A 13538-nucleotide genomic window follows, 5' to 3' on the forward strand; every position below is an offset into this window, starting at 1 on the left:
AATTGACATAAAAAGGTAATATCCGAATTTTATTACCTTCAAAGAGTAATCGTTACCATCTCTTGCAGTGGGGCTACCCATGGAACTATAGCCCTGCAATGATTTTCATAGATATCAATCGTGGGTTCTGTTTCTTTGTTGGAACTCTCTCACTATGTGAATTATCTCCTCTGCGCCATCATCTATGGGAAAACCTCAAGTATCAGGCGTTAGTAAATAAGAAGACAAATCGTTCGCACCTCGTACTCCAGGAATGGTAGCCAGCAGAGTGGTAAATTGATCACACAGACCTCGACTGTCGACTGTCAACTGCAGTAGGTTCGCTCTCATCGTTATCTCATTCTAACTTGAGTGTTTCGGTAGACACACCCAGAGGCAACTACTATACTTCCTCTCCTATCACACAAACTTGCCTAGCTATCTCCCGAGCATGTTTAACTGCTATTGGAACATTTAATGACAAAAATTAGAAAAAAAAAACATTTAATGACTATTTCTTGTTTTTTAAGAGAAATCATAATCATTCTTGTTTTTTTTTTCTAAAATTTAAAATTTAAAAAGTAAAAGTTTTAGATAAAAATTAATATTTAAAATTTATTATGTCATATTTATTTCTAATATTTATTATGCATTTTGTAAGTAAGTAATGATATGATAATATTTTTATTCATATTTTAGAAAAAAAAAAACAAAAAACTTGGTTTGGTTAGTTTTTTAGAATTTCTACTACAATTTTGAGAACATTCTAAAAATGAAAAACAAAAAATAGAAGTAATTATAAAACAGTTATGTTTTTCAAAAACTGAAAACCAAAAAACAGGGAAAAAAATTGGAACATTATAAGTATCTCATTATCTTAGAGATTGTTACCTTCTTTTGTATTTTCTTTCGACTTTGTGGATCTGAAACGGAAGAGCTGATAGAAGCAAACCACTGCTACATGTTTTGAAACCGTTGACATGCTTATGCAAAACACTGCCACATTATAAGTATCTCATTACCTCGATTCCATGCTTATGCGTACAAATTTAACCGTTGATAAATGGGTGTAAAGCTTAATCAATGAGCACTCTAATAACTACATATTTCAAACTTTTATCATTATATACTCCTAGTCATCAAAATCTCAGAGTAGGATCATGCACTTATTAAAAATCAAATGAATCGAAAATACTTTTTATTAAAAGTGATGGATTGAAAATCATTTAAAATATGGAGTGAAAAAAAAAATTATGATTAGATCACTATCATTATTAGATATAGTGCAACTAAACAAATTTGCAATTAAAAATACTTTACAGAAATGTAACAAGTATATAGGTCTCTTAAACTAAAACTAATTCACTCTAATTAAGGTAGAAAATGAGAGAGATTAAAAAGTGCTTAAACTAAAATAATTCACCCTAAAATATAGTATAAAATGAGAATGATAGGTTTAAAAGTGCTTAAACTTGAACTAAACAAATTCACTCTAAATATAGTACAAAATAAGAGATATATTTAAAGTGCTTAAACTAAACTAATTCACCCTAAACTTAATTCAGTGTTTAAAAATAAGTAAATGATGGTTAAAGGACAAGCATTCTCACTATTTTTTAAACAAAATTCTGATCAAATGACCTAATAACTAGAACCCCTCCATCAAAATATTTCATGGTTGATGTTTGAGGTCGAAATTGATTGAGCTCGGACACGATTCGGATCGGTATACTCAGGACGAGCTATGACCAATGGTCGGCACCTTCCTTGAACAGTTCTTGAGACCTGCAACATAAAGTTAGCACTCCGACGAGCAAGTTAGTTCTAGTCCGAGCTAACTTGCCGAGTTTACTTAGGATTGCGTACCTTACATTTAAGGCAAGAGTTTCTATTTATAGAAACTGGGTCCGACAGGGATTCTGACACACCCTAAAATCGCGGCGTGTTGTCGGGCATGGAAGGGACACTGTTACGGACTCTGTATCAGCTCAGCTCGGCACTATGGGTCCTACCCTGACTGCCGACCTGAGTATTTTGGAGCCGCTTTCTTCACTCCACCCGCGTGTTTAACCAACCCACCTTTTCGATCGTGACACGTGGCAGGCCAGGATTCGCCTCCAACATTGGCCCCCACTTCGGCGGGGTGGAGGTCGGCTCGGCAAAGTCCTCCGAGCTAACTGGAGACGAGTCGAATCCACGTGTGCATGTGTGACGTCATGGATGTCGTCAGCCTTAGCTTCTGCTTCAGGAACCCAAACGTCGTCGTGGGGACAACCTGGCGTGGGTAGTTCTTGTCCGTTGATCCCTCCCTGATCGAACGGCCCTCATGCCTCCGTCCTGTCCTATAAAAGGCGAAAGTTTTTCACTTTTCACTTTTTATTTCTCACTTCTGAGTTTTCGTGTACCTCGGCCGTTACCAAGTCAGGTACTCTCTCCCTCTTTCTTTAGATAGTTCTTTCAAGTCCTCTCAGTCAGGTCTGGCGATGAGTAGCTCGTCTAAGGACTCGTCGTCTGAGTCGTCTAGTTCCTCTAGGTCAAACGGCGTTTTAGGAGATCCGACCTTAGCTCCTACCTCAAGGAACCCTTACGTCGAGGATAGCTCGACGAACCCCAACATAGCCTCAACTTCGGGAAACCCTGACCTCGGTCCTGTAGCTGAACTCCCTCTTTCATCCTACTCGGTAGGTAGGTTGGCCGAGCTCCGCAAAACTTACTCAATCCCCAACTCTGTAGAGCTTAGGGTGCCTAACATCGGGGAACACCTCGACGACCCTCTTTAGGGCTTCGTCAGTTTTTACCCCCAGATGTTCCATAGGGGGGTTAGACTTCCACTCCATCCTTTTATACAAAGGTTCCTTAGCGCAGTTAACCTTGCCCCAGCTCAACTCTCCCCTAACGGATGGTCTACTGTGCTCGGAGCCTACGTCCTGTGGTGGGTCCTCCGAGACGAGGATGAGGACAGGCTTACGGTGGACCAGCTCCTAACGACCCATACCGTCAAAGCTTCCAACGAGGGAGAGGGCCGGTACTACCTCTCAGCTCGGCGGAACGTAGTACGGGTTGAGCTTCATCTGATACTTTCGAAGCACGCCGAAGGCCTCTGTTAGATCGGCCAAATGGGAGCTCATCTGCTTGCTTTTCACTAACATGTCGTCTACATAAACCTCCATGTTGCGTCCGATCTGCTTGGCGAACATCATGTTGACCATCCGCTGGTAGGTCGCCCCGGCATTCTTCAGGCCGAAAGGCATGACATTGTACCAATACAGTCCTTGGTCGGTAACAAAGGCGGTATGCTCTTGGTCGGGCACATGCATTCGAATCTGATTGTACCCAGAGTACGCATCCATGAAGGAGAGGAGCTCATGCCCTGCCGTTGCGTTGACGAGCTGGTCTATTCGAGGCAGGGGAAAACTGTCTTTCGGACACGCCTTATTGAGGCTCGTAAAGTCAATACAGACGCGCCACTTGCCGTTGGACTTTTTAACTAAAACTACGTTAGATAGCCACGCGGGGTAATGAACTTCTCTTATGAATTCAGCTCGTAGCAATTGCTCGACTTCCTTACAAATTACATTGCTTCGCTCGGCGTCGACAGGCCGACGCTTTTGCCTTACAGGCCTATAGCTAGGATCTACATTAAGTCTATGCACCATTATACTTGCGTCTATGCCAGACATGTCGTCGTGAGACCATGCGAACACATCAGCATTTGCCTTCAGAAAACCGACGAGCTCCTCTTTCACTTCGGCCCCCAGTCTGCTGCCGATGCTGACCTGCTTTTCCGGCCCCAGCAGGGGGACGCGTTCTAGTTCTTCAGCTGGGGTACCACGGCTCGGCTCTGTTTCGTCGGCACACGGCCCTGCCGCGCCCGTGACCGTTGCACAAGTGGTTGTTCCCTTCATCGCGGCTGCGTAACATTCTCTAGACATTTTTTGCTCACCCCGGACTATTGCAATTCCGGCCGAGGTGGGATACTTCAAAACTTGGTGGTAAGTGGATGGAACTGCCCTGAGATCATGAATCAAGGGCCGACCAATTATGGCGTTGTACGCAGAGCTCCGATCTATCATGACAAATTATGCAACTTCAGTTACTTGTTGATCTCCCTCGCCAATGGTAACAGGGAGCGAGACACATCCTTCTGCGCTGACCGACTCCCCTGCGAAACCGACCAAGGGCGTCGGGCTGAGCTTCAAGTGCTTCTTCTCCCACCCTAAGGCCGTATAGGTCGAGAACGATAAGATGTTGGCCGACGCTCCACCGTCGACAAGAACTTTTCCCACCTTCACGTGATCTATGAGTGGGGCGATTACTAGGGCGTCATTATGGGGCATGTGCACTCCTTCGCCGTCTTGGTCGTCGAATAAGATCGGCATCGAAGGCTCTTTGGGGTACGAGGTACAGACCTCGTGTGCTGCTTCCCGAGCCAGAACTTTTCTCTTCTGCCCCAACTGTCCCCCACTTAGGCCCCCATGGATGGTATTTATCACGGCGGGTCGATCTTCCTTCCGTCTTGGCGGGGGCGGGTTCTCTTGCTTGGCCTCCTGAGCCGACCCCCCTGACTTCGCTCTTTCACGCCTGCCGACGTATTTTTTCAGATAGCCCCTCCGAATCAGATCTTCAACCTGCTCCTTCAAGTGGAAACAGCGTGAAGTGTCGTGGCCGTGATCCTTGTGGAATCGGCAGTAAAGCCGCTTGTCTCGTTTCCCTGGAGGTCGGCGAAGCTTTTCTGGGGCCGCGAAGAGTGCTTCCAGGTCGGTGTCTTCGACTGCCGCGTAGATCTCCGCGATTGAGGCATTCAACGAAGTTAACTTGTCGAATTTTGGCCCCCGACGGTCTGAAGGGGTTTTCTCATCCTGATGGCCTCTACTCTTACTGTCGTCGGCCCGTCGAGACGAGCTCCAGCCGTCGCTGCGCTGCTTCTTGGGAGGAGGGGACTTTTGGTTCCGATCTTTACCACGGTCGCTCCGCCGTGCTCCATTGGCTTTCCACAACTCCAAGCCGTCGATGTACTGGCGAGCTCTAACGAGCATCTCGTTCAGGAAGGCCGGTGGTCCGCTTCCGAACTCTATCGTTAGGTTCTTGTCGTTCAAGCCCGTGGTGAAGTACATCATGGCAATGTCATCGGTGCAACTTACCACTTTGACATGCTCGTCCATGAATCGAGCGATGTACTCTGTCAGGGACTTGCTGTCCCGTTGCTTTACTATTTCGAGGTGAGAGGGTGGCAATTTCAACAACTGCCGAGCTGAGAACTGGTTGATGAACAACCTCCTCAGCTGTTGGTAACTGTCGATGGGCCGGGGCTTCAACTGTCGGTACCACAATCTTGCCGAGCCTTCCAAGGCTATTTGAAATGCTCGGCACTTCATAGCGTCGCTTGCGGCCAGGAAATCCATCTTCCCCTTGAACACCTCTACATAGGAGATCGGATCTCCAGATCTGTCGTAAGAATTCATGACTGGAGCCTTGAACCTCGGTGGGATAGGTGCATCCAGGATCGCTTGGGAGAAAGGCGATTCCTCTTGCTTGGCCACGCGATGCAGATCCACAGGCCTGCACTGTCGCTTGAGATCTTCTATCTCCCTCTGAAACTGATCCCGGAGGAGGTCCACTTCAGACCGGAACGAATGGTCAGCGTGGGAGGACCTTTCTTGAACGTCGACCACTGGGCTTTCCTCCTCATCGTCAACCAAATACTCCCGATCTTCGGGAGCCACTGCTCGTCGTCTTGGCGTCTCGGCACCTCGGCCCTGATGGGCGTTGGAATTATCGAAAGATGCCAAGGGGGTCCGAATTGGTCGGATCCTCGGGCGCCGGCCCTCGACCCGATCGTCCTGCCGAGGGTGGTCGTGAATCTGTGCTTCCAGAGCACCGCCTGTCGTCACTCGTTGTGGCTTTCGCAAGGGTGCTCCAGCTCGGGCCTCCCTGCGGGTCGGAACTGATACTCCGTTCTTTGGGTAGGATGCATCGGTCCCTTTCCTCGAATGGGGTCTCTGGAGACGGAAGAGCCGGAAAATTCACTGCCTCTCTCGACCGCCTCAAGCCTTACTTTGACTTCTTTGAGCTCGGCGATCACGTCGGCTACCATGACGGGGTCTACGCCCGCATCAGCACTTGCCCCGGAACGTGCGCCTGTGTTTCCCCAACCGCGGAGGCGAGGTGCGCGGGGTGGCAACCTGTTTCTCTGAGGTTGCAGTGGCGGGAACTGATCTGAGGCGAGGTGGAAATCCCGGACTGCTACTGGATCGGATGTGGCAGGTCGACCTCCATTCTCCTTGACCGCCCCTGCGTGGGGTCGTTGTTTGACGACGAGAGTTCCTGCCACCTGAGAATACGTGAGTCGTGGATGGGCTCGGGAAGTGACCGCGTCCCTCATCGGAGAGCGGATGGGCGAAAGTTGAGATCGTGACTGCTGGGAGCGGGTTTGGGCCATTGGCTCAGATTGCAAAAGGTGAGGCTGACTTCTAAATATGTCGTCCCCACAGACGGCGCCAAATGTTTGAGCCCGAAATTGATTGAGCTCGGACACGATTCGGATCGATATACTCAGGAGAAGCTATGGCCAATGGTCGGCACCTTCCTTGAACAGTTCTTGAGACCTGCAACACAAAGTTAGCACTCCGACGAGCAAATTAGTTCTAGTCCGAGCTAACTTGCTGAGTTTACTTAGGATTGCGTACCTTGCATTTAAGGCAAGGGTTTCTATTTATAGAAATTGGGCCCGACAGGGATTCTGACACACCCTAAAATCGCGGCGTGTTGTCGGGCACGAAAGGGACACTGTTACGGACTCTGTATCAGCTCAGCTCGGCACTATGGGTCCTACCCTGACTGCCGACCTGAGTATTTTGGAGCCGCTTTCTTCACTTCACCCGCGTGTTTAACCAACCCACCTTTTCGATCGTGACACGTGGCAGGCCAGGATTCGCCTCCAACAATTGAATTGACCTAGGTTGTTTAGTTGCATCATTTAAGTTTAGGGTCAAGGAATCCAACTGGGTCAAAAATATCCCTCAAACCTAAACCAAATAAACACACCCCACTACAATGTGTCATATCCCAACAAAATTGACTCGTGCTTCTTACTAATCTATGATAACATTGTAAGGTTAACTTTTCGTTTCTTACCTAATGTTATTGCCTATAAGGTTGTACATAATTTTTAATTAAACATAGAGACGTGAGAATTCGAACCTCCAACATTTTCAGTCGAAAATATATAATTGAGTTACGTTCAAGTTGGCTTGTGATGTTCATGCTAAAAGAGTTCATAATTATAATTATTAACATTCGGAAAAAAAATACCTATCTATAATCTATGAATTTTTCTATATCTTAGATAATGTTATTTTTACCTAACATTACTCCATACACTCTCAAACATAGTATACAGTACATACAAAATTCAATTGAGCATTAATCTAAACAGTCTACATTACATGAGCAGACTTAGGTAACAAAGGGTCTTCATTTGAGGAAACATAAAAGTGGACTATTCTCTATAATAAAACTATTTTGGACTAGACCAAAATATATATTTAACCCGTTAAAATGGGATACAAGTATAAATCATATAGTACTAACTTTATTTTGTATTTAAAATGACTTGTAAGTTTCTATCTACAAGAAAAAGATGAATGGATCCTCCTCCAATGTTAAGGATAAGGAAAGAGTGCCAATCTAAGCCAACTAATTAACGTATATATCCTCAGCTAAATTAAAGGTTCAAATCCCCGTACCCACATGTTGAAGTAAAAAAGAAAAATGGGGAAAGAATGAGTTTTTGGTATGAAAATTCTACTGTAACCAATTCCCGCAAAGATTTGTCCCCTAACATTTTCCAACTCTTCAATGATAAAAAGAAGGTACTTAAACACTGTGATGCTTTTTCTAGGAATTTTGATGGAAAAGACCAAATAAAGGACGAAGTTAAGGTTATTATAGTTCTTAAGTCTTCCCTACAACTTTCATTCTTCATACTCACACATCACTAGGGCTCAAACCATTCATCTAATGAAAATTTCCTTGTTTCCTTTCAGAAAAAGCTAAGCAAGTCCACCAGCACAAACTCTTTATAGAAGCCTTACAGTAAAGAGCGGACAGGGAGAATAAGAGTAATAATCAAAGAAGGCTAATAACTATTTTCTATTCATTTCTATCCTTAATTTTACTGGTCTTTTATTTACTCGGGATGGTATCTTCAACAAAACCTATTATTCCAAAAATATCATAACGTATAAACTAAAGAGAGTACATCGAAATACAGTAACAACTAACATTAATTCTACTAGTGATGGAAAGTATCAAAGAATAAGTTGAGCCTACAAGAAACGAAGACTACTAAGAAAAATTTTGACCAAGTTAATAAGAAAAATAGCATGCATGAAGACAAACTTGTTTTATCAAAATTATTTTGTATAAGATATTTTAGACAATATTATAACCAGAGTTGTCCTAACTGCATAGCATGTAAATGAACAAAATCCATATCAGATCATAATGTTTTAGGTGGAAGCAACTCCGTTCTTGAATGCATATTACTTTATGAATCAGTAAAATCTTTCACAAGACACAAAATACATTAAATCCAAAAATATCACGACAATTATAATACATAAAAATAAAAGCAATTAGGAAGTACAAATTGACTCACAAATTGAACTTAATAAAATGTTATAAAAGTGTAACAGTAGAAAAATCATCTATACACATACCGATAAAGATTGTTTAGGTAGCTACTTAATTCACGCTTCAACAGAAACCACTGCCAACACGTAATCGTCTTCAAAACTCTGCAAACAAAGGAAAGGAAGACCTCCGTGGAAGGAGTTTAATTTGAACTTATAAATTACAAGGACTGCAGCAACTCGTACAAATCTGAAATATAACGTATTGAGAGATGTTCTGTTTATCATCGGACCGTGCATAAAATAAGAGATAAATCAATATATGAATCAAATCTATCGACTAAACACCTCATCTAATCTAATCGACGAACAAAACAAACATCTGATACTTTGGATTATGAGTCTAAGCGATCTCGATCATCAGTAATAAACGATTTGATTTCCTCTTCTCGAGTAATCAAAATCGTAAAGTAATTAGGATTTATGGAACTGAGCAATGACAGTCATTAGTTTAATAAACGATTCGGTTTCCTCCTCGACTAATCAAAATCGTCAAGTAATGAGGATTTATGAGACCTAACAATCAATGATTGATCAAAGAAACAATATCGTTTTCTGAAAGGCAAATCACCGAAACATACCTGCAATTGCCTACAGCATCGTGGGCCACCAAAAATTTCGAACCCTAATACATCATACTTCTCGCCGGAGCAATCAGAAACGCTAACTTTGGCGCGCAAAATTTGTCTCTCTCAGTTCGCATTCAAGTTCCCATCCTTATTTATATAGAGAAGCCCAATTTCATTTTACACAAATACCCCTCGTACAAATATTTTCGTAGAAAACTAGTGGGCTGGCTTCTGCTAAATGAAATTGGGGGCCGAGGGTTGGAAAATGGATGGCAATTTTTTTAGGGACCACACGAAACCACTAGGTCCTGAAGGCCCAAATGATTGTTAAAGCGTTCTAATGCCCAAGCCCAATCATCTCCAAGGCCTATTAGGCCCAATTCAAATTATAACGGCCAAGTTTATCAAGGGTGGTCCAGTTGCACATGGCTGTAGTATTCAATTAAATTATATATATATATATATATATATTTCGTCAAAAAAAATATTATATATATATTTTTTTTATAAATATAATAATTGAATAGTATATTAAATTAGAAGAACAGAAGCAGTAGTAATAATAATATTCAATTAAATTATATTTTCGTTCTGTAAATATTATTCTATTTTTATTTTCATTCTCTAACTTAGTAATCATACATAATTAGAATTAAATTAATTCAATAAAAGAGAAATCAACGTATCCGAGTCACCGACCTCTAAAAAAAGGCAAGATACCTTAATTGCTTAGCTATGCTTATGTTGACACAAACATGAGTATAATTATACATAAAGTGGAAACAAATTATCAAATGTAGCCGTGACTCTTATAATTACTAAATCTATTGAAAACATATTGGCTTGAATAATTTTACAATTAATTGGTTAAATATTATAAATCTTGTTAGAAGTTTAAATCTTTATTTTCATCCTGTTTGAATGGTGTATTGAATTGTTATATGCAAGTGATATTACATGACCATTTACAAGTCATGGAGGCATGGGCTCTTTATTCATGAAAATATATTAAGCAAAGCCATAGTATTTTACATGAAGGTGGCAAGAAAAAAAATAAAAAAATAAAAAAAATCGTGGATTGGGTGAGAGTTTGGATCATGAAAAAGTAATTGATAAAAAAACATATTTCCAATCTCATTCGTTATTAATTTAACATTCAAATTTTGAACTGAGTTCATCAGAATCATAAAAACAAATGCATGCATGTAAATAAAAAACAATAATAATAAAATAAAAATATTGTAGTTAAATACAACCGATTCTTTGGTTCTCACTGTCCCGTTGACACTTACAATTCAAATCCAAACAAAAGAAGTTGACTCCAAAATGTGATACGTCAAGATCAAGAGAACATCTCAAAAACATATCACAATGAATGTTTTAAATTTGATGTCACAGATGAGATTATAATTTCAACATTAACATGCAATTAAAAGAAGAATGGCTATAGGTTATTTAACATATGGGAATTATAAAAGGTGGTCTAAAAAAATATGAGGCTTTAAATTGAATAATTAAAATTCCCCATGTTGCAATTGGGATTCAAAAATCCCACAACAACCACACAGTAAACCCACGAGAGCTCCATAATCTTTAGGTTTGGTAGAGAATAATAATTATCAATTGCCGCCATTTCCTTGCCATTTTCAACGAAGGAGAGGAAATTAAATAAAAGCAATTAGCTTTAAAAGACATGGCGATAATTGCTCTTTCAGCTTCTCTGCAGTGATGGATGCCTAAACAGTAGAATTTCCAAACAGTGCCCCACCTATTTTCTTTCGGAAATTTTCTTGTTGAAAATTGACATAACAAAACGTTGAGAGAGACTTTTGTTTTTGTTTTTTTTTTAATTTTTCGGAATCGATGTAACGTAGTTTACGCTAATGAATCCTCTATAACTAGAGCTCGTTATCGGATTGAATGGTCTCAAGCGCTTGCCACTATATCAATCTCTATCGGGATAACCGATAACTCTAATTTTGAAAATCATAATAACGGATAATTAGGGTTTTTGTTATTATGTCGAGTGATCTGATAATTCAATTGAAGGGAACTGTGTCCGAATTTGGACAAGAAAAAAACAAAACAACAGGCTGACAATCAAACATTGCCAGGATAGAGGTTGCAGCGTTTGCCTGAATGGGGTTTTGAGTTTGTCTGTCAGAATATATATTATATGGGTCATAAATTACATCTTTATCACATGTGGGTGATCCCATTCCTAGACATTACTTCAATTTTTTTCGTCTCGTCTCAGATTGACACTCTGTCATTTTCAGGATTATGGGAACTACTATTATTATTACCCTCATAAGAATCATTTGCCCTATTAAGAATCAAGAAGCTTCCCCCTCATGTTCTCTTATGAATGAAAAGTTATAATCAGTTTTTACTTTTATGAAGGAACGAAGAAGATGCAAGTTATATGATGGGTAGTCGGTACGTAGTATCGTGTTAGGACATCGAAGCTTTTCATATCTATGTATTGGTACATTGGAATCTTTGGACTCAAAAAAAGAAAATAATAAAAATGGTAGATACGAACTTAGCCTGAATTCATTAATTAAAGTGCTCGTGTAATGTAAGAAAAATTGGGATGCGTGATGTGTTAGGACAACGAGACCTTTCATATCTCGCGTATTAGTATGTCAAATCTCAATGTCGATCAAAATCTAAAATTGGGATTGCGTGATGTGTTAGGATAGCGAGACCTTTTCATATCTCGTGCGTATTAGTATGTCTAATCTTATTGTCGATCAAAATTTAAAATTGGGATGCGTGATGTGTTAGGACAACGAGACCTTTCATATCTTGCGGATTAGGCCGTCAAATCTTAATGTTGATCAAAATTTCTCAATAGCTTTTAATGAGAAGATTGACCAATTCACCTCAGACTCGACAAGTTTGTCGAAGAAGGTTTGATGCGTTGATGATAAGAATTTTATTCGGTGGCGTGTTAGGACAACAAGACCTTTCATATCTCTTTCGAAATCTCGATGGTGACCAGAGTTCTTTTTTTATCTCTCTCTTTAACGATAAGGGATCATATTTAACATCAGGGAAGACGAACCAACTCACCTAAGACGACCCAACGAGTTGTCAAGAGTTTTAAGCTCTTAATGATGAAGGGTAGTCATCAATAGAAAAAGTATGGTGAATTAGGGAAGAAAACAATGATATGAGCAAATAAAGCAAAAGTTAGGTAAACAAATCCAAGGATCCTACCAACAAAACTGTACCCTTTAGAGAGTACCTTAATTGATCGAGCAGTAGGGTTTTGAAAAGAGAGAATACTCCACACATTCCACAATTATACTTGAACCAATTTGTTTAATAAAGTATAAATCAAGTTAAGATGAGGGCCACATAGAATAAAATCCCTACAATATGATTTTGTTGTTCAAATATACTCCAAATGTTGTAGATCGTGTTTATCTAATAACAGAAAGATTAAGATCATATAATAAATTCAAGTCCTAGGTATTGTATATCACATATATAATATATAAATTAAATATTATGTACAGAATGTAATAATACAATTTATATTGATAAGATAATTCATGTAAAGATAGATGGCAGACAGATAACATGTGAAGGAACAATCTTCTGTATTGCATCTTCAATTGTTTGTCAAGCACAAGAAATTTGGGCCCTTTTGATAGGGTTATGACATGGAAGATTATTGAGTATCCCATGTGTTACATTTATGCCTTTTTTTTGCACCCAAGTCTCCCCTAAGTAGATAATGCTGGGAAAACTTGAGAAAGGTGGGTGGGGAGAGTGAGTTAGGCTGATTGTGGGGGTGCTGAAAGCAAAAAAAGAGAGAATAGAATCACAATCAATGGGTCACCCACCCAAAAATGCATCTCACTTTTTCGCTTTTTTAGAGAAATAAAACGCTCCTACTAACATTTTGATGTATCGTTTAGAGAAATTTTTTGGTACGTATATCTAAAAGATTAATTGAAAAAGACGAAATTAAAATGTTATGAGTTCGGGAGGTGCAGAAGTGAAAGGAGTGGAGGTATAGCTATCAGTGTTTCTAGAGCAGTCAACTCAGTTCTCTTTTATACCAAAATTTCTTCCAATTTCAGAGTTTTTTCTTCTTTTTAAGTACAACAAATTGGAGTATGAGTATATATATATTATTGCTGAACTATACAGGACGTTGGACATGAGAAAGAAGATTTGATTTGTGTAGTGGAGTTTTTTGTTTTTTTCTTCTATTCTGAAAATCATTAGGTTTAGTGTTCATGTGGGCTGTTCTCAAAAATAGAGTGTAGGAGACAAACAA

At 40.4% G+C, this 13538-nt stretch overlaps 1 long non-coding RNA gene across 2 annotated transcripts; it reads right to left on the reverse strand.

Moving 5' to 3' along the window:
* Positions 1-68: 68 nt before the first annotated feature.
* Positions 69-9358, reverse strand: LOC111026024 (uncharacterized). 2 transcript variants are annotated; one of them, XR_015791607.1, is made up of 4 exons: positions 9254-9358; positions 8700-8777; positions 871-975; positions 69-438 (listed from the first exon to the last, which is right to left on the reverse strand). It is a non-coding gene; the product is annotated as an uncharacterized LOC111026024 (long non-coding RNA). The 2 variants fall into 2 exon arrangements; XR_015791608.1 differs by having other exon boundaries at positions 69-441.
* Between the last annotated feature and the right edge of the window lie 4180 nt (positions 9359-13538).

Source organism: Momordica charantia (genome assembly GCF_013281855.1).
Source record: "Momordica charantia cultivar OHB3-1 chromosome 6 unlocalized genomic scaffold, Mcharantia_2.0 BLBB01000006.1, whole genome shotgun sequence".
Taxonomy (NCBI): Eukaryota; Viridiplantae; Streptophyta; class Magnoliopsida; order Cucurbitales; family Cucurbitaceae; genus Momordica; species Momordica charantia.